A 23525-nucleotide genomic window follows, 5' to 3' on the forward strand; every position below is an offset into this window, starting at 1 on the left:
CTCTTGTTTTAACCTCTGAAGGTAAAGAGATCTCCTCATAGCGGAGGAGTCTTAAACATGCTGCTCTTGCAGCTCTTGCTGCTCTATATATATATATATATCTATATATATATATATATATATATATATAGATATATATATATATATATATATATATATATATATATATATAGATATATATATAGATATATATATATATATATATATATATATATATATATAGATATATATATCTATATATAGATATATATATCTATATATAGATATATATATCTATATATATATATATATATAAATATATATATATATATATATATATATATCTATATATAGATATATATATCTATATATAGATATATATATCTATATATATATATATATATAAATATATATATATATATATATATATAGATATATATATATAGATATATATATATATATATATATATATATAAATATATATATATATATATATATATATATATATCTATAGATATATATATATAGATATATATATCTATATATATATATATATATAAATATATATATATATATATATATATAGATATATATATATAGATATATATATATATATAGATATATATATATCTATATATCTATATATATATATATATATATATATATATATTTATATATATATATATATATTTAGCATGGGTTGTGAGCTGCTTTTCAATGCAAGAAATCATTTTCTATGAAATGTTTATATTCATTCATTTGTGAGAGAAAAGCAGATTCTCTGACAGTTATTTTAGTGTTCCAACATTCCCCAAACTGGCCAAACAGGAACTTTCCTTCATCATGTCGGATACTGTTTTATGTCAGCCTGTCAATCAGCCTCTCAGTGATTCTGCTCATCACTCCTCCTTCCTCCCCCTCTCCTCCTCCTCCTCCTCCTCCTCCTCCTCCTCGTCTTTCTCCTCCAGCCCTCCGCACTGAATTCACTCGCGGCCCCTCGTATCGATCCGCCGGTGTGATAGAGGTGGGAGGTGCGTTCACAATGCGGCGGGGGTCTGGCTGCTCGGGCTGCATCTTTCAGAGGGCCAATCGATACCGACTCCTTTCTCTCCCCTTCAAAGCTTCTCATTCACACAGACAAACCGGGAGAGAAAGGAGACGTGGGGAGCAGGAGGAAGGAGGAGGAGGAGAGTGAGTGACAAGAGAGTTATTCTTCTTTTCTCTCCCTTTTTTCGCTTCCCATCGCACTCTTCTTCTACTTCTTCTATCCTCTCTGGACTCACTGCCTGGCCTCAGGGTCAAACTGGGGAGAGAGGGAGAAAAAGAAGAGCGGGGGGGGGGGGGGGGGGGGGGGTGAACGACAGGAAAAGACACGTGGGAGGGAAGAAAGAAAAGGGAACGACAGAAGACAAAACATGCAAAAAGTATTCGTAGATGTGCAGAAGTCAAATCATGAAACATTTTCACTAAGTTCTGATGTTACAGATTTCTCCCTCTCGTTCACTTCTGATGGGATTCTACTGATCACAGCAGGAGGCCTTGAGATGAGGGATGGGAGTCAAAGGATATATTGTTGATGCAGATTGAAAATGGCCGATGGTTTACAGTAGGAGTATAAATCAGAGGATGATTTCATCCATTGTCTTTGACTTATCCTGTTCAGGGTCGCGGGGGGGCTGGAGCTGATACCCAGCTGGCACTGGGTGAAGAACATGCAAACACAAACAGCGGTCTCCTTTGTGAAAGTCCTGTGTTTGTTTGATCCGTCCCGTCTTAGACAACATCATTACGTCTTACTCTGCAAAGACACTTTACCCGTTTAAAATCTTGTTATTGCCGACCTCCAGGGGTTTAACTTCCCAGCTCGCTGCAGTGATGTAGTGATGTACTCCAGAGGACGTCAGTACACCATGACATCACTGGAGCAAAACCCAACACACGTGTTCTGTTGTGGAACAACGTATCCTCATGCAATGCTTCTTATACCTTACGAAATGTTACTCCGTTTCCCTTTAAAAGTTCAGCAACACGTGTCTATTTCGTCTCCTTACACGTCTACGGTCTTCACAGGAAACTTCTGAGTTAGGCAACGAAACAACTTTAGGAAGAATACGTAAGTGCCGTTACTGAAGTAGGCAAGTTACGTGACAAATCAATCAATGTCGGACCATCTCCTGAGAGACCCATACATCGCCCCTCCTGTCCACTCTGTGGTCCATGATTACATGGATTATATACGGTTTGATTTCGTAAAATATCTACAAATTACAGCGCATTCTTTTTCGTAGTTACAGCTACGAGCGCTGGATAACAAACGCCAGTGTGAAACAGTGTTATACATATTTAATTTGTAAGGCAGGAAAGGTTTGGTTCGGATGACAAAACCTCAGTAAATATCAGAGATATTAAACAACGACCTCCAGCGTTTTCCGACGACTGGAAGACGAGACGCTCCGGGAAACGGTGTTCTGTGAAGCAAAGGGTTGGGATTTGTAAGGTTAAACCATTTCCATTAACAAACAGCAGAAGCAAAGCCTTGATTATTCAAACACAGACGGCCGTGTGCGGCCTCCTCTGGGACTGTGATCCCCGGCATCAAACACCGACAACAACCTTCCTCTTAACAGCTTAAATGGACTCTGACAAGTGCAGAGATGTTGAGCAAACAGTCCCACCTCATAGTGAAGTATGAGGCTGAATGATTCTGCTCCCTTTCATTTGACTGTGTGACGTTGTGTCCTTGTGAGAGGACTTTTATGGAATATTACAGCGGTCAGTAAGTCAGGAAGCAAACTTTTCCTTGAGAGCTCTCCACGTGTCTCGGGGCGTCGGACACAATTACGTGTTGGCGATGTCTCTTCCTTTCTTCAGCAGAGGTTCTCGCTAATTTGATGCTCTGGCGAGGAAGATCGTTGGCTTTAATACAAATCATGTTTCAATCGTTACTTGAAGACCTTAAGCCGTGCCCCGGCTCTCTGGAGGGGCGGCGGTAATGAGGCCTGCTGGGATTTCAATCATTTTTACATCTGTTGAAAAATAAGGAGAAGAGAGAAGAGGAAAAACAGAGAGAAAAGGAAAATCAACTAACCCCTCCCTCCCTCCCCCGATCCATCCCCGTCTCACTCTGTGAAAAAAATAATTTGTTTTGAGGATTGATAATGAAAGAAATATATAAAGAGCTCTTTTTTTTTCTTCTACTTTTGTATTCTTGAAAATCTCTCAGCGCAGCACCTCGATGCTTAAAACCCCCCCAACCATTCCTATCGCCCTCTTCTCTCCTTCCCCTCGACGCTAAAAAATAAATAAATCTTTGTGATATTAGATTTCAGACACCTCTTTATCACACAAACTCTGTCTCCCCATCTTCCCTTCTGTCCTCCGCGTGTTACGTTACGTTTCCTCTCAGAGCGGCAGCTCCATCTTTTCCCACTTTACTTGGCTCTAAATATCGGTTGGAGACAATAAACACACAGCCTTAAAGAAGCTGCAGATCTGGAAATAAGAACTCGATCGTGTCTGAGGGGCTCAAGCAGAAAGAGTCCTCACTGCAAGATGTGACCTTAACCATTCAACAAAGGTGACTCTCTGAAAGTATTTTAAATCATCCGTCTCTCGTTCTCATTTCCAGCATCAACTACCGACGTTTTGTCACATTTTAGCGTCTGGAGAGACGCACCAAGCTTTCGAGTAGCTACAATATAAACCCAGATGCTCCGGGGAGTAAGATGATTTAGTACAAACACAGGACTTTCAACCAGGAGACCGGTGTTCGTGTCCCAGAGATACGTTAGTGATATTTGCGAGTTCGTTTGCGCACTTATTTTGAAGCCCAACCATGCTGCTCTTCCTCCTTCACTCCTAACATAACTACACCCATGGAGAGCGTATAGTTCCACGCATCGGGCCACTGACTGAGCTGCAGTATTTGACGAATTTAGATGAAAGTTATGGTGAACGTACGATCAAACAAATGCCTTTATACACTTTACCAGCTACTAACTCTGTCCGTCTGTCTGGCCAGCTGCTGCACTGTGGGTTCATCTACTTTGTTGCAGACCACATGCAACACAAACTCACCATTAGTCTGACGTGTGCATGTCTTTCTATGGAATCTCATTGATGCTCCATGAGTTTGCATGAGTTTCTAGGGCAGACGAGAGGTCATTTTCTGCTTTTCTCACTCCACAATTCTCCAATTTCATCCTCTTTCCTCTGCCAGGAAGCGTGAGCTGTTGGGCACGTTGGACCCTGAGGCAAAGTTCGTTGAGTCAGACTGTCCCAGGTGATGAGAAACTTCTAAGAGATCTACATCGCTAAGCAGCTGTGAGGGTAATCAAAGGCCTTGCAGCACTGATGTAACGGTTACACAGCCAGTCGAGGTCCGACACCGTCAAAACTCATCCTCTTACTTTTTGCTTTTACGTACCTGGATTTCTTGTTCGGTTTGAACATATTTCTGGATTTTAGGTCCAAACAGGAAACAGCTGTTGTATCTGCTGCTGCAAGTAAAACTCGCTGACAGATTATTAAAGGAGTTCCTGTAAGAGAAAGAGAAGAGTTTAACACTTCAATAACACAATTTTCTTCTGGTTTTTTGGGGTAATTATTATTTTTTTTGTATCGATTTGTATTAATTCCTAATATTGAAATTAAACACTGATGAAATCTCAAATGTCTTTTTTAAATACAAACCTGTTTGTTGGCTCATTATAGTAACACAGTCAGTGACTACATTTACAATCACCATGAAGAAAATATTCCTAATAATCTGTTTACATGGCTGAAGAAATGAATATTCCTGTTTACATGATTCATACTCTGATTAACTGAAATGCTGCATCATCCTCCTCATCACCAGTGAATCCCACAGTGACGCCGTTCTCTTCCGTGTTTGACGAGTCGACGTCCTCACACGTCGTTCATCACGTCAGAACATGTCAAAGTGAACATCAGGAGCTCACAGATGTTCTCTCAGCGGGCTCCAGAGGTGGAGGACTTGTTGGACCTCCTTCAGTCCTTCAGACAGCTTCTCTAAAACATATTTGTTCATATAAACCTGTTGATCTCCAAGTCCTTCATGATGTTTCTCCTTCTGCTCTTCTGGACATCATCTCTACTGCAGCTCTACTAACTTCTGGCTGGTTGGTTTGTGTTCAACGCACAGAGAGAGACTCTGATAGTGAGTGAGCTGTATACATGTATATATATATATATATATATATATACATGTGTGTATATGTATATATATATGTATATATACAGTATATATGTAGTGAATGATGGCCAAAGAATGATCTAAACAATATCACACATGTTTTCCTCAACATGATCCACTCAAAGTGTCTAAAATGTGATGTGGATCAACTGGATTTGTTTTCTGTCAGAGCTCTAAAGCGTAGAATCAAACGTATATCTGAATATCACGCCATCGGGAAGTCTGGCTGCCTTTGAAGCCTCCTGGCGGAGCTGCGCCAGGGAGCCCAGAATCTGGCTGCATTGAAGTGAGTGTTGACGCTCCACCTCGACGGTGGATCAGAGGCACCCTGCGGCGAGACACCTCACCTCCACGCCGCTACATCAGAGGGGGAGCCCGCCTCCCCGGGTGTTCGGGGCGGCCCACTTTAACCCCCCAACACACACACACACACACACACGTCAACACTCGTATGTTTGCTAACTGTAGCAGGAGCACGAGGATCACCAGGAGCACCAGGAGCACCAGGAGCTGTGCGTCTCTCACTGTAAGCATGGTTGCACAGCGTGTTCAAGCTGCCTCTAAATGCTCTCCATGCCTGCACTCTGACCCACTTTCTTTCTTCAGTGTACAGATGGAGCATTTATTATTTCCTGCCTACGTCCCCTTCAGGTCAGATGGTACTGTGTATATACACACATATAGATATAGTACATATACAGGTATATGTGGCCATGCTGGTGGATGGACGGGTCACACAAGAGCAGGACTTTCACCCAGGAGACCGCTGTTTGTGACTTATTTCTTTCTACATCCATCGTAACTCACCATGTGACTGAGCAACAGTCAGAGGAAGTGATGGAGCCGGTGGGCTGAGTTGGACATTAAACATGCTGTGATACACTGCATTGGATAATTGTTTTGTAATTATCCCTCCCAAATAAACATGAAATGAAATGTAATGTAATGAATGAATGCACTAAATGTATTTTAGTCATATGTAGTTTATATACAACACGGATCACTCAGTCAGTCGGTGAGAGTATCACACACTCAAACCTGCTGCTCTGCAGATGTCAGACACTGGATGAGTGACAGCGAACCTCCCTCAGCGCTACTTATTGATCAGCCCGGGACTCTGCTGCTGCAACACACACATGATCTGTGTGTGTGTGTGTGTGTGTGTGTGTGTGTGTGTGTGTGTGTGTCATAAATATAGTTTTCAGTGACCCTGACATGAACTCCGTGTTGTGCTCAACAGGTCTCTGACACAGAGCTGTGAGAGTGAAGATGAGCAGCCGATGCTTCATGTGTTAAACCTGCATTCTCTCTAGTGTCCACCAGGGGGCGACTCCTCCGGTTGTATAGAAGTCTATGAGAAAATGACTCTACTTCACTTGCCAAACAATGGAATCTATACATCCAACATGTGTCCACAAGTGTTACCAATGTTGGAAAAAAGAATTGAGGCTCTACAAAAAATATTTTAAAAACCTCACACCTGAACGCAACACGTGTTTTTTGTGAGGGGCATTCTGGGATTTGTATGAAATCACTAAATTAGAAAAAGAGGCGGGTTGAGGGGCCGAGACAGACAAAGTGAATCACAACACTTGGTCTCTGAATAACTCCTGGATCGTGTCAAACATCATAAATTGATGATTATATCTCCTGGGAAAAAAAACTTCTTCTTCTTCGCTGGAGCTGCTCGGAGGCCACTGAGCTCCTCCCAGGTGTGAATGTGTTTAACAGAGTGTAGCATGCCGTGTTGCTGGGGGGGGGGGAACAAAAGCAAAAAAAGCAGTATGTGCTGAGTCAGCAGCTCCCCCGTAGGACCTGGAGACGAGTCTCAGTCTGCTCAGGTGGATCAACACTGAACTGCTGCAGGAAGCAGCTTGTTGGAGCTGCAGCTCCCTGAAGGATCCTTTAGTGATGCAACACTGACACCGTGTGGACAGAAACAGTGACTCCTCTGTCTCCTAGCTTCCTTGTCTCCTTGTCTCCAGTTTCTCCTCTCCTCTTTCCCTTCCTCACATATTCCTTTCCTCCTTTTCATGCCGTACCTCCTCTTTTCCTCCTTTAGATGAAGCTGCAACGATTACTCGATAAGTCAAACATTTCATTTTTCATGCAAAAGTGGCAGAAAATATTGTTTTCAGACACTAATTTGAGGAGTTTTAAAGTTAACGAGCTTCACCTGCTGCTTCTCTCCTGAACACCTGAGCAGGTAGGACGCTTTATTCCACCTCACTGCTGCACACACACACGTTAGGACAAACACACAATCATGACTACAGACACACTCGTTAGGACAAACACACAATCATGACTACAGACACACTCGTTAGGACAAACACACAATCATGACGTCAGACACACTCGTTAGGACAAACACACAATCATGACTACAGACACACTTGTTAGGACAAACACACAATCATGACTACAGACACACTCGTTAGGACAAACACACAATCATGACTACAGACACACTCGTTAGGACAAACACACAATCATGACTACAGACACACTCGTTAGGACAAACACACAATCATGACGTCAGACACACTCGTTAGGACAAACACACAATCATGACTACAGACACACTTGTTAGGACAAACACACAATCATGACTACAGACACACTCGTTAGGACAAACACACAATCATGACTACAGACACACTCGTTAGGACAAACACACAATCATGACTACAGACACACTCGTTAGGACAAACACACAATCATGACTACAGACACACTCGTTAGGACAAACACACAATCATGACTACAGACACACTCGTTAAGACAAACACACAATCATGACGTCAGACACACTCGTTAGGACAAACACAATCATGACTACAGACACACTCGTTAGGACAAACACACAATCATGACTACAGACACACTCGTTAGGACAAACACAATCATGACTACAGACACACTCGTTAGGACAAACACACAATCATGACTACAGACACACTCGTTAGGACAAACATACGATCATGACTACAGACACACTCGTTAAGACAAACACACAATCATGACTACAGACACACTCGTTAGGACAAACACACAATCATGACTACAGACACACTCGTTAGGATAAACACACAATCATGACGTCAGACACACTCGTTAGGACAAACACACAATCATGACTACAGACACACTCGTTAAGACAAACACACAATCATGACTACAGACACACTCGTTAGGACAAACACACAATCATGACTACAGACACACTCGTTAGGACAAACACACAATCATGACTACAGACACACTCGTTAAGACAAACACACAATCATGACTACAGACACACTCGTTAAGACAAACACACAATCATGACGTCAGAAACACTCGTTAGGATAAACACACAATCATGACTGCAGACACACTCGTTAGGACAAACACACAATTATGACTACAGACACACTCGTTAGGACAAACACACAATCATGACGTCAGACACACTCGTTAGGACAAACACACAATCATGACTACAGACACACTCGTCAGGACAAACACACAATCATGACTACAGACACACTCGTTAGGACAAACACACAATTATGACTACAGACACACTCGTTAGGACAAACACACAATCATGACTACAGACACTCGTTAAGACAAACACACAATCATGACTACAGACACACTCGTTAGGACAAACACACAATCATGACTACAGACACACTCGTTAGGACAAACACACAATTATGACTACAGACACACTCGTTCGGACAAACACACAATCATGACTACAGACACACTCGTTAAGACAAACACACAATCATGACTACAGACACACTCGTTAGGACAAACACAATCATGACTACAGACACACTCGTTAGGACAAACACACAATCATGACTACAGACACACTCGTTAAGACAAACACACAATCATGACGTCAGACACACTCGTTAGGACAAACACACAATCATGACTACAGACACACTCGTTAGGACAAACACACAATCATGACTACAGACACACTCGTTAGGACAAACACACAATCATGACTACAGACACACTCGTTAGGACAAACACACGATCATGACTACAGACACACTCGTTAGGACAAACACACAATCATGACTACAGACACACTCGTTAGGACAAACACACGATCATGACTACAGACACACTCGTTAGGACAAACACACAATCATGACTACAGACACACACGTTAGGACAAACACACGATCACGACTACAGACACACTCGTTAGGACAAACACACGATCATGACTACAGACACACTCGTTAAGACAAACACACGATCATGACTACAGACACACTCGTTAGGACAAACACACAATCATGACTACAGACACACTCATTAGGATAAACACACAATCATGACGTCAGACACACTCGTTAGGACAAACACACAATCATGACTACAGACACACTCGTTAAGACAAACACAATCATGACTACAGACACACTCGTTAGGACAAACACACAATCATGACTACAGACACACTCGTTAGGACAAACACACAATCATGACTACAGACACACTCGTTAAGACAAACACACAATCATGACTACAGACACACTCGTTAGGACAAACACACAATCATGACTACAGACACACTCGTTAGGACAAACACACAATCATGACTACAGACACACTCGTTAAGACAAACACACAATCATGACTACAGACACACTCGTTAAGACAAACACACAATCATGACGTCAGACACACTCGTTAGGATAAACACACAATCATGACTGCAGACACACTCGTTAGGACAAACACACAATCATGACTACAGACACACTCGTTAGGACAAACACACAATTATGGCTACAGACACACTCGTTAGGACAAACACACAATCATGACTACAGACACACACGTTAGGACAAACACACAATCATGACTACAGACACACTCGTTAGGACAAACACACAATTATGACTACAGACACACTCGTTAGGACAAACACACAATCATGACGTCAGACACACTCGTTAGGACAAACACACAATCATGACTACAGACACACTCGTTAGGACAAACACACAATCATGACTACAGACACACCCGTTAGGACAAACACACAATTATGACTACAGACACACTCGTTAGGACAAACACACAATCATGACTACAGACACTCGTTAAGACAAACACACAATCATGACTACAGACACACTCGTTAGGACAAACACACAATCATGACTACAGACACACTCGTTAGGACAAACACACAATTATGACTACAGACACACTCGTTCGGACAAACACACAATCATGACTACAGACACACTCGTTAAGACAAACACACAATCATGACTACAGACACACTCGTTAGGACAAACACAATCATGACTACAGACACACTCGTTAGGACAAACACACAATCATGACTACAGACACACTCGTTAAGACAAACACACAATCATGACGTCAGACACACTCGTTAGGACAAACACACAATCATGACTACAGACACACTCGTTAGGACAAACACACAATCATGACTACAGACACACTCGTTAGGACAAACACACAATCATGACTACAGACACACTCGTTAGGACAAACACACGATCATGACTACAGACACACTCGTTCGGACAAACACACAATCATGACTACAGACACACTCGTTAGGACAAACACACGATCATGACTACAGACACACTCGTTAGGACAAACACACAATCATGACTACAGACACACACGTTAGGACAAACACACGATCACGACTACAGACACACTCGTTAGGACAAACACACGATCATGACTACAGACACACTCGTTAAGACAAACACACGATCATGACTACAGACACACTCGTTAGGACAAACACACAATCATGACTACAGACACACTCGTTAGGATAAACACACAATCATGACGTCAGACACACTCGTTAGGACAAACACACAATCATGACTACAGACACACTCGTTAAGACAAACACACAATCATGACTACAGACACACTCGTTAGGACAAACACACAATCATGACTACAGACACACTCGTTAAGACAAACACACAATCATGACTACAGACACACTCGTTAGGACAAACACACAATCATGACTACAGACACACTCGTTAGGACAAACACACAATCATGACTACAGACACACTCGTTAAGACAAACACACAATCATGACTACAGACACACTCGTTAAGACAAACACACAATCATGACGTCAGACACACTCGTTAGGATAAACACACAATCATGACTGCAGACACACTCGTTAGGACAAACACACAATCATGACTACAGACACACTCGTTAGGACAAACACACAATTATGACTACAGACACACTCGTTAGGACAAACACACAATCATGACTACAGACACACTCGTTAGGACAAACACACAATCATGACTACAGACACACTCGTTAGGACAAACACACAATCATGACTACAGACACACTCGTTAGGACAAACACACAATTATGACTACAGACACACTCGTTTGGACAAACACACAATCATGACTACAGACACTCGTTAAGACAAACACACAATCATGACTACAGACACACTCGTTAGGACAAACACACAATTATGACTACAGACACACTCGTTAGGACAAACACACAATCGTGACTACAGACACACTCGTTAGGACAAACACACAATCATGACTACAGACACACTCGTTTGGACAAACACACAATCATGACTACAGACACACTCGTTAGGACAAACACACAATTATGACTACAGACACACTCGTTAGGACAAACACACAATCATGACTACAGACACACTCGTTAGGACAAACACACAATCATGACTACAGACACACTCGTTAAGACAAACACACAATCATGACGTCAGACACACTCGTTAGGACAATCACACAATCATGACTACAGACACACTCGTTAGGACAAACACACAATCATGACTACAGACACACTCGTTAAGACAAACACACAATCATGACGTCAGACACACTCGTTAGGACAAACACACAATCATGACTACAGACACACTCGTTAGGACAAACACACAATCATGACTACAGACACACTCGTTAGGACAAACACACAATCATGACTACAGACACACTCGTTAGGACAAACACACGATCATGACTACAGACACACTCGTTCGGACAAACACACAATCATGACTACAGACACACTCGTTAGGACAAACACACGATCATGACTACAGACACACTCGTTAGGACAAACACACAATCATGACTACAGACACACACGTTAGGACAAACACACGATCACGACTACAGACACACTCGTTAGGACAAACACACGATCATGACTACAGACACACTCGTTAGGACAAACACACAATCATGACTACAGACACACTCGTTAGGATAAACACACAATCATGACGTCAGACACACTCGTTAGGACAAACACACAATCATGACTACAGACACACTCGTTAAGACAAACACACAATCATGACTACAGACACACTCGTTAGGACAAACACACAATCATGACTACAGACACACTCGTTAGGACAAACACACAATCATGACTACAGACACACTCGTTAAGACAAACACACAATCATGACTACAGACACACTCGTTAGGACAAACACACAATCATGACTACAGACACACTCGTTAAGACAAACACACAATCATGACTACAGACACACTCGTTAAGACAAACACACAATCATGACGTCAGACACACTCGTTAGGATAAACACACAATCATGACTGCAGACACACTCGTTAGGACAAACACACAATCATGACTACAGACACACTCGTTAGGACAAACACACAATTATGACTACAGACACACTCGTTAGGACAAACACACAATCATGACTACAGACACACTCGTTAGGACAAACACACAATCATGACTACAGACACACTCGTTAGGACAAACACACAATCATGACTACAGACACACTCGTTAGGACAAACACACAATTATGACTACAGACACACTCGTTTGGACAAACACACAATCATGACTACAGACACTCGTTAAGACAAACACACAATCATGACTACAGACACACTCGTTAGGACAAACACACAATTATGACTACAGACACACTCGTTAGGACAAACACACAATCGTGACTACAGACACACTCGTTAGGACAAACACACAATCATGACTACAGACACACTCGTTTGGACAAACACACAATCATGACTACAGACACACTCGTTAGGACAAACACACAATTATGACTACAGACACACTCGTTAGGACAAACACACAATCATGACTACAGACACACTCGTTAAGACAAACACACAATCATGACTACAGACACACTCGTTAGGACAAACACACAATTATGACTACAGACACACTCGTTAGGACAATCATACAATCATGACTACAGACACACTCGTTAGGACAAACACACAATCATGACTACAGACACACTCGTTAAGACAAACACACAATCATGACGTCAGACACACTCGTTAGGACAATCACACAATCATGACTACAGACACACTCGTTAGGACAAACACACAATCATGACTCCTCAATGGTAAGAAGAGACCAACACAGGACCTGTGTTTGAATAACACACATGCAGATTAATCTGGTGCAGAAGTTGGTGTGTCAGCTTTGTTGTGTGTTTGAGTCCAGTCGTGTCTCCTGTGGGAGAGATATTAAAGGATGTTATAAGAGGAAAGCCATCAGTCTTCTTATGGTGCTGAACAAATAAGTCCTTTTTCAGTGACAGTTCGTTGAGTTAAACATATCTGAGAAAGTGTTTCTCACAAAAATAAATGTCTTTGAGAGTTTTGTTCTGCTGACTTCATTGCGTTGAACAGAAGTGAAGTGTGAATCTCATTTAGAGCATGTCAAACATTTACCCGTCATGTCTCAATGCGACCACCAGATGGAGCTACAACCCCACAGAAAACTCTTCTTTCAGCCACTGGAGCTGATGAATTCAGCGGGAATGTGGAGCAGCACCAAACTGATCTTAACCTCCACATGGACGCTCACCTGGAGATGAGGCGCTCAGGGTTCACCTGAAAGATGAACGTACACGTCAGCAGGTAATTTATCTCCTCCACTGACTGAAACATGAAGCAATGAGCTCATAATATGAGACTAAAAGACTCCACTCATGTCTTCACTATAACTATTTTAAACCGTGTGTGTGTGTGTGTGTGTGTGTGTGTGTGTGTGTGTGTGTGTGTGTGTGTGTGTGTGTGTGTGTGTGTGTGTGTGTGTGAGTGTGTGTGTGTGTTGCCGTGAAAATATCTCCCACACTCTCTCTGCTCCCTGAACACAACACTGTGGGAAGAGGAGGACGTTTGTGTGTTTCCAGTCTCCATCTTTAGATACTGAGACAACTCGCAGGCTTCCTCGTGGACTGAAGAACTGTGAAGAATTTATTGATTTTACCTCCAAATCAGTCCTGAAAAAGAACCCAAAACACATGAGAGGCAATGATTGTGAAGGTTTTTCTCTTATTAAAAACAAACTAGGCCTATATTTAAAAAAAAAAGGATTTCAGAAATCCGTGTCCGTCGTGACGATCTGGTCTCTCTGTCGTCCTTTAGCATCTATTTGTAGTCCTTTTACATTTCTATGTAGTTTTTTAGAGACTCCTTGTGATCATGTTTCTCTTTGTAGTCACTTTGCCTCCCTGTGATTGTTTTGTATCTACTTTAGTCATTCTGTGTCTCTTTATAGTAATATTGTTTCTTTTTGTTGCTATTTTGCATCTATTTCTATTCGTTTTGTGGTCGTGACCCACAACAACAGATAAAGTCATAATTACCTTCAGAGATGATAAAGGATCCATCAATTTAACAGTAGAGTGACAACTGGTGAGTCACTAAGTGTGATACATTCATAACTTTGTTCAGTTGGATGGAGATCGATGCATTGGATCTGTTTCCAGATGAGACGTTTACATCAACATGCTGGAGAGAATCAGAGCTTTAGGACACGATCAAGGTAATTTATGTTATTATGACAAACGTGAATAATTAAATGTTTAGACTCTTTCTCTGCAGTAAACTCACAAATGCAGCAGATTAGATTTATTAGAATAAAATAATATTAATAATGTTTTTATAGAATTCCAACACAGGACAACATTATTAATACTGGAGGTGACCGTGACATACAAACACGTCAACAAAACATCATTCTACAAAATATCCGAACAAGCCTTTAAATGCAAAAGATACAAATTCACAAAAGAATAAATAACTGCTACTTGGTGAGTGTTTGTACACATCTTCCATGTTAGTGAGACTCTCTGAGTATCAATCCTCCATTTTCACTGTTCAGTGTTGAGCTGATTCATCATCAGTGCCTCGTTGTGAACTAATAATCTCTTTGTTCGTCTGATTTTGTCTCTTTTACAGCAGATGGATGAAATATTTGGTGGAGGCTGAAGCTCCAGAGACAGCGACCCGCAACCCGTGACGTTTACCATGGAGCTCAAGGACAAGTGGTTAAGAAAGGACGTTAGGAGTCATTTTTGGACTTTCCCCATGTCTCTCTGTAGTGTGATGCATCTTGGTTGTTGGACTGTGGTGGATGTGGATCATCAACGTCCTCTCTGAGTTCATGATGTTCACATTTAAACCCTTGTTTTTATTCTTTCATCAGTTATTTGCTGCATTAAATCCTCATTGTTTCAATGAGGATGTAGTGCGGCCCATGTTGATACAAGAAGAGTTTACTGTGTGATCCTGAAGAGGACTCTTGCAGGTTTCGCTGTTTAAACAGTTGGATGACGAGTTTTCCCCGGGGTCCCTGAACGCACCATGTGTTTCCATGATGTGAGAGACAGTGAGTGTGATTACTGATCCACCCGTTCTCTGTACATCCTAAGAAGAGTAACCACGCTGTACTTTATGATTCTCATTCATTTTATTGAAGTATAATAAAGTTTTTTCTCCAGTTAATCAGAATCTAGATAGTTGAGCGGTTATAATCGCTGCTACACTCGAGAGAGGAGTGTTCCGCTTTTTTTAAATTGTGCAAATAAAACTAAGAGTCTCATATAATCAATAGATCTCAATATGCAAACACTTCCTGTTTTTCCTGTTTTTCTTTTAAAGGTAAACAAGATTTATTTATTTCACAACTGGACTTTTTGTTTCACCACAATGGAGAATTTTACAAACTCTTTTTTTTAAACCCAAAACACACTTCACACCTACTAAATATTCACTTTACAACCTTTTGATGTACAAAGATATAAATATATATATAATATACACTCTAAAGCAGAGGTCTTCAAAAGGGGGTCCGCGAAAGTTTTGGTTGATAAGACAATTAAAAAAAAAAAAAAAAAGTAATTTTGTAATTTTCTCTAAACATGAATCTGTCCATTATTTTAATAGTTCAGTATTGTATGAAAGATAACAGATGTGTTTATGCATGGCAGTGGCACTAATAGGCCATCACTCATTTTTCGTTTCCACATTATGTTTAAAATGAAAACATCAGTTTGCATATCTTGTATGATGATTGTCATGCAATTGACAGACAATGTTGATATTGGCATTGGTATCAGCTGACAAGGTGTGTTTATAAATGGCAGTGGCACGGCCCCCCTACTCACTGTACCTTCACATGTTTAAAATAAAAACATGAATATATGAACCTGTGTATTATTTGAATAGCTTAGTATTGAATACACAATAAAGAGGTATGTTTATACATGGCACTAGGCCCAGTTTAATATAAAACACAATTTTATACAATATATATAGTCGGGGGTCCCTGCTCCATCTCTCTATCAGTTTGTGGGTCCTTGGCCTGAAAAACATTGAAGACCCCTGTTCTAAAGGACAGGGAGGAAGCAGAACAGATCATAGGTCCTCTTTAATGCTTCAATCATTAGAATGCTATAAAATAATATTATTCTGAAGTGTTCCACTCTGCATGATGAGTACTGTTACTGTAACAGAGTACTTCTACACTGTCGTATTAGTACTGTTACTGTAACAGAGTACTTCTACACTGTCGCATTAGTGCTGTTAATGTAACAGAGTACTTCTACACTGTCGCATTAGTGCTGTTAATGTAACAGAGTACTTCTACACTGTCGTATTAGTACTGTTACTGTAACAGAGTACTTCTACACTGTCGTATTAGTGCTTTAACTGTAACAGAGTACTTCTACACTGTCGTATTAGTACTGTTACTGTAACAGAGTACTTCTACACTGTCGTATTAGTGCTTTAACTGTAACAGAGTACTTCTACACTGTCGTATTAGTGCTTTAACTGTAACAGAGTACTTCTACACTGTCGTATTAGTGCTGTTACTGTAACAGAGTACTTCTACACTGTCGTATTAGTACTGTTACTGTAACAGAGTACTTCTACACTGTCGTATTAGTACTGTTACTGTAACAGAGTACTTCTACACTGTCGTATTAGTGCTTTAACTGTAACAGAGTACTTCTACACTGTCGTATTAGTGCTGTTACTGTAACAGAGTACTTCTACACTGTCACAGTCACAGTTCCACACAGACTGCAGTAGTTCTAGTAGTAGTACTCAGTAGCTGTACCTGATGATGTGAACACATCTATCAGAAATAAGAAGAAGACACTGACAGCATTCATCTGACAGGAACAGCTCAGCCTGTCATGGAAACAGTATAATCTGCAATCAGTCAGCAGCTTCTTGTGAAATCAGATAGAATCAGTTTCACACAACCGCAGTTCAGAAGCTGTGGTGAAGAACACGAGTCCTCCTCTTCATCTGAGTAACAGCAGCTCAGAGTTACACTCACGCTGCCTCAGCAGAGAAATACTACCAAAGTGATGTACGAACACATGTTCCCTGTTCAACCTAAAGACTGTTGTTAGTGACTTTGGTCATGTTATGTACAGTACACAGATTTAGAGAGTACAGCTTTGTGTTGTAAACAGTAACAACACTAGTACATCAAATGTCTTCCTAACTGTGACCTTTCTGCTAAAATGGAGCTGCATTTTACCATTATTATGTTTATCATCAACAACATGATCTCATCATCTTATTTGAAGTAGAATTGTTGCTTCCTGGATTCATATTTGTCCTCTGCAGTGATGTTGCCTCCTGACTCATTATTTACTTTATTAACAAACAATATTTCATGTAAATGTTCAATTATGTCAATAATAATATCATAAAACATAAACATGAGTAAGTGCTGTCACACTGTACATAGAACATATTTGGTCTGCGATGGTAATGGTGTGTGCTCCTCTCCATGCAGGAGATCCTTCCTCAGCTGCTTCTCTTGAGGACATGAGGGTCGTCATCCCGTCCTGTTGTGGTCTTCAGGCTGCTCCTGGACTGAAGCGGGACACGTGGCGCCAACACTTCCTCCTCTGAGGGTCTCTCACTGGGACCACAGGTCCTCGTCTTCAACTCCTCAACAGATGGAGTCGGGTCCTCAATGCTCGACTGTAAGGCTCAGCCTACATTAACAGAATCATGGTAACACTTCTCTAATTCAGTCACTTTGTTATAAGAGGTTACAGAATCTATTATAAAGTATTTATTACCTGATCAACGTTCCATGAAGGTGAAAACCACGTTCCTGTGTTCAGAGCACAGGATGAAGATGTGGAAGTCCTCCAGAGATGATGTCTGGTGGAGGTGACTCAGCTTCTCCACGTCTTTCACTCATCTCTTGTTCACCACCATTTTCTCCTCTTTTTGGGGTGAAACTGACCTTTGAGCAACATCACAAAGAACTGTGTAAAGTAGCAGCTGTGACATCATACATCAGCTTCTGTGAAGACAGCAGTGTCCCATCATGCACCAGGGTGAGTAACATCAACAACAAACTGGTTCACAGCTAAACTCAGACAGCTCAGGTTTCTAAAGGAAGAGACATTGAGGAGTGGAGACCAGGACCGGTTCAAAGACTGAGAATACAGCAGGAGGTGAGAGATGCTGAACCATGATATCCTGAGAAATCCTCTGCAAACACTGCTGGTAGTACTCACAGTATTAGTACTTTAACTGTAACAGAGTACTTCTACACTGTGGTATTAGTACTTTTACTGCAGTAAAAGATGTGAGTACTTCTTCCATCTCTCTCAGGAGAAACTTGATAAAGAGCAACAACAGAGTCGGTTTGAATCAGGAGTTCACTAAATCACCAGAAGTAATAAATCACCAGAAACTATTCAGTGAAGGAGAAACAAACTGACGACACATGATGTAAGATCACCAGAGCAACACACAGGAAGGTGCTGGATGTGCTCACAGAGATATTGATCTGTTCATTGACAGTCAGACGGACCAATGGGTTCAGAGCTGAACACATCCTGCAGCTTCATGAAGGACTCATTATAACAAAATGACTACAAAGAGACATAATGCAACTACAGAGAGACTCAAACAACCATGAAAGTTAAAGAAAACCACAAACATGTGAAACGACTACAAGAAAATAAGAAACTACTATAATAAGACTCAAACAAACAGAAGATTTAAAACTATAAAGAGAATGTAACTCTTTCCTATATCTCTATCTGTCTAGCTCTATAGATCTATAGTTCTATGGGCCCACATGCTGTACAGGACAATAACTCAACAGGTTGGTGTCAGACCAAAGTGAGAACAAGACACCAGAGTGAAGAAGTGTCTGATCCACTGGTCACACTGGAAACATGGTGGACAGAAGAAGCTGATCATGTGACAGAGACTCTTCTCTGTAAAACTAAAGACAGATAAACCATCAGTAAAGCTCCACCTCTTCCTGTACGCAGATATACACCGAGGACAGCACACAGACACTCAGACGGGCTGAGAGACGGACAGAGAGACGGGCTGAGAGACGTTAGAGAGACGGTCTACCTGGACGTCATGGATCACCTGTTGATGCTGCTGATGTTGCTGTGGAGCTCAGGTAGGACTCTGATTTAGAGAAGATGTGTTTTATCACAATATTACTGTTGTATCTTTAAATCAGAGAACACACACACATACGCACAAACTGACTCATGCTTCACATTAAAACACCTCAACAAGACAATCACTATGGGGGCTTTTATTGTGAAGGACTCACAGGAAACAATGTATTCATCACTGAGTACTGAGAGACCGTCATGACTCGCTGCCTCTGATTGGCTGAACCATTTAAACCCTTTTTGCTGCCTGATAATAATCAATATAACATGTTGTTATTATGTCTTCTTAACTTTGGACTTTTCTCTGTTTTTAGCCCCTCCCCTCAGGATGCTCTGCCTTCTGAGGGAAGCTCTTGTTAATAAGCATTTACATTTAAGAAATAATAAATGTCTTGTTTGTCGTACTGTCACAAAGAAATATGACCCTTTAATCTCCTCTTCTGTGATTGGCTGAAACAGATGGAGACGTCTAAACACAGTCTTGTTTTTTAATGCAGGTTCAACTGTCTGAATGTAAATGTAACAACATCACAATAAGGTTTTGGTGAAAACTGCAAATACATTTATATTATATTCACTTAAAACAACAAATATGTGTCTATTTCTCCAGGACTCCAGGCTGAAGGGAATCACACATCAACAGGTGAATAGAGAAAGAAAAGAGAAACAAAGAACCAGTGAAGCAGAACCAGCAGTCAAGTGTTAGTTTATATTTATTAATTAAATTAATGTCTTTACTGACGACTCTCTTGTTTCTGTTCAGAAGCTGTCAGGTTGGTGGGAGGAGCCAGTCGCTGTGCAGGAACACTGGAGGTGAAACATGAAGGAGACTGGAGACCAGTATATGACCCTAACTGGGACCTGAAGACAGCAGCTGTTGTCTGTAGAGATCTGGACTGTGGCTCTGCTGTTTCTACCAGATGGAGAGAGGAGTCCTCAATGAGATCTATGTGGTGGATCAACTCTGACTGTGTTCAGTCTGGATCTGCTCTGAAGGATTGTGTATCATCAGGTTCCTCTTCCTCCATCGTGGATCTCACCTGCTCAGGTAAGCCCATCAGTGACATCATCAGTGACATCATCTCTGACAGCAGTGTATCAGGTGGACACACACACACACACACAGCAGCTAGAATGGCAGCAGACTTGTCTGATGAGCTGCTGCCTCAGTAAACCAGGTGCTGAATGCACCAAGATATCTTTATATATGGAACCTCCATGTCTGCTGCTCCAGGACTCCTCTGGGCCGACCACCAAGCATTCATGGTGGTTTGAGTATTAAGCACCAGTGTCACATCCTATAATCTAAACATGTTCTGACACATGTAATATATATTATACTTCACTTCAGCACTTTTAGCGACCAGAAGTGAACCAGGATGTTATTATACCATCAACAAACAATGAAACCTCTTTAACTATCACCATTCACCTGCTTCCACCTTCATAGGATTCACAAACAGATAGAAAACATTTGCGGACAATTGATGAAAGACAAACAACGATATCATACAACACAGGGTTAAACTGTCCCCGTATGTATGTGGGCTACAGATCCCCGTGGTGTAATGCTAACGCTGGGTCTTCACTCAGTTGGTGCAAAGTTCAGCTCTCTTACCGGTGTTACAGCCCGACTGGTTTCCCTTCCGTGCGTGTGTTGTGTTCACTGAACAGCAGCAGCTGTTTTCTGCCTCTGTCGACACATTCACAAACATATTGCTGGAGATCTAAAAGCCACATCTCATATCCATTGATTGTATCAGTGAGACAACATCACCGCCACGTATGAAGAAATACATTGAAGAAAATATGTTTATGGAAAGATCGCAACGACCGGGATTCAAACTCTGTCGAGCAAAACAGTAATAAATGTAAAGACGGTCACGCTACGAGATCCGCCACATGCTGTTGGTCAGTTGGTTGAACTCAAGCAAGTCTTTCACTGTCCTGAGGGTCCATCGGAGCTTCCTGTGTTTGTTCTCTCTCTCTCTCTCTCTCTCTCTCTCTCACTCACACCGGCTGCCTCTCTCTCTTATTATATATTATTATAATATCTAGATTGATGATTGATTATTAATTCTCTCTCTCACTCCCCCCCCGGCTGCCTCTGCGGACTGTTAGGCCCTGTCCACACTACTCCGTTTCTCCTTGGATGCAGATTTGTCAAATAGAACCGATCTCCGTCCACACGGGAGTTTCAGCATCATTCTCGAGTTGATCTGCGTCCACACGGCAGCCTTCGAAGGCGGACAGCACGTGACCATTAACGTACACTGGGCATGCGCGTGACGGTGTAAACAGGAAGTGGATTGCTTGCAGCGCTGCGGGTCGGTCGGTCGCGGTCTCTCTCTCTCTCTCATATCAACTTTACTTTGACATCAACACTTACACATAAACGTTTACTAGATTATGGTCCATAAATATGGTCAACACACGTCTCTCACTCGTTTCCTCCGTGTTGTTGTTGTCTGTTCTCACTAGTAGCTCTGAACATCATGTCCGCCTAGCTAGCTTCTAAGCTAATTTTAACATTACCGCCAATGGAGAAATGCTAACCGCGATTAGCATTTAATACAACACAAATGTTATGCTAAAAACGCGAATAGAATATATCTACGTACATATTTTCGTGCTTCATAAATACATACTTACAGACTAAGGTCTCTCAAGGCTACCAAACGGAAGAAGTAAAACGTTAGTGCAGCGTGTCTTCTCATTAGAATCTAAAAACAATGAGCTGCTCCATAGGGCTGATGACGCCGCTGGTCACGCTAGTGAGTGTGACGAATCAGGGGCGGAGACGTCATGGTTGCCAAGAACCAATCCAGTAGCGAACACGGGTGTGGGCGTAATTTTTTCTAAGCACATCCGAATCCGACCGTCCACACGCAAACGCAACCCCGGAGTTCTCAAACACCTCCAACCTCGGCGGAGTTTTCAGACTCCTCCGTTTAGGGTGCTCCAAAACTCCGGCGTAGTGTGGCCGCTCAGTGTAAACGTAGCAGATACCTTAGGCCTTAGGCCCTGTCCACACTACTCCGTTTTTACTCCGTATCTGACTGTTAGACTCGTCAGTCATGCACAGTCTTATCTCAGATCTCAACCCCATGTGATCTGTGTCGGTGCGGTGTTTGTCTGATTCCGGACTGCGTGTCTGGCCCAGTACCAACGTCCCCCCTAAAGCCTCAAACCCTGAACCCTTAAGGACTCACTGAGGTCGCCTGGTAAGTGGTTGCGTGTGAGAGACTCGAGGGTTTGAAATGGTGTGAATATGAATGGGACATATCACGTTACCATGACAGCGACTAAAGATAAGCTGTATAACTGTGTATTTATTGTATACTTTGTACTCCCTGATTTGAACGTCTTCAGGCTCTTTCCTCACAGGATGAGGTCATTTCATATCATCTATTTACTCGTGTTTGTCAAAACAGCTTCAATGACAAAGTCAAATATTTGACATATATTAAATATTTAACATGTTGA

The 23525-nt window shown here is 41.6% G+C and overlaps 1 long non-coding RNA gene across 1 annotated transcript; it reads right to left on the reverse strand.

Moving 5' to 3' along the window:
* Positions 1-20825: 20825 nt before the first annotated feature.
* On the reverse strand, positions 20826-22798 carry LOC142959842 (uncharacterized). The gene is made up of 3 exons (XR_012956256.1): positions 22692-22798; positions 21658-21732; positions 20826-20952 (listed from the first exon to the last, which is right to left on the reverse strand). It is a non-coding gene; the product is annotated as an uncharacterized LOC142959842 (long non-coding RNA).
* Positions 22799-23525: the final 727 nt, after the last annotated feature.

Source organism: Anarhichas minor, unplaced genomic scaffold (assembly GCF_050575085.1).
Source record: "Anarhichas minor isolate MPS153535 unplaced genomic scaffold, ASM5057508v1 ptg000027l, whole genome shotgun sequence".
In the NCBI taxonomy this organism is placed as follows: domain Eukaryota; kingdom Metazoa; phylum Chordata; class Actinopteri; order Perciformes; family Anarhichadidae; genus Anarhichas; species Anarhichas minor.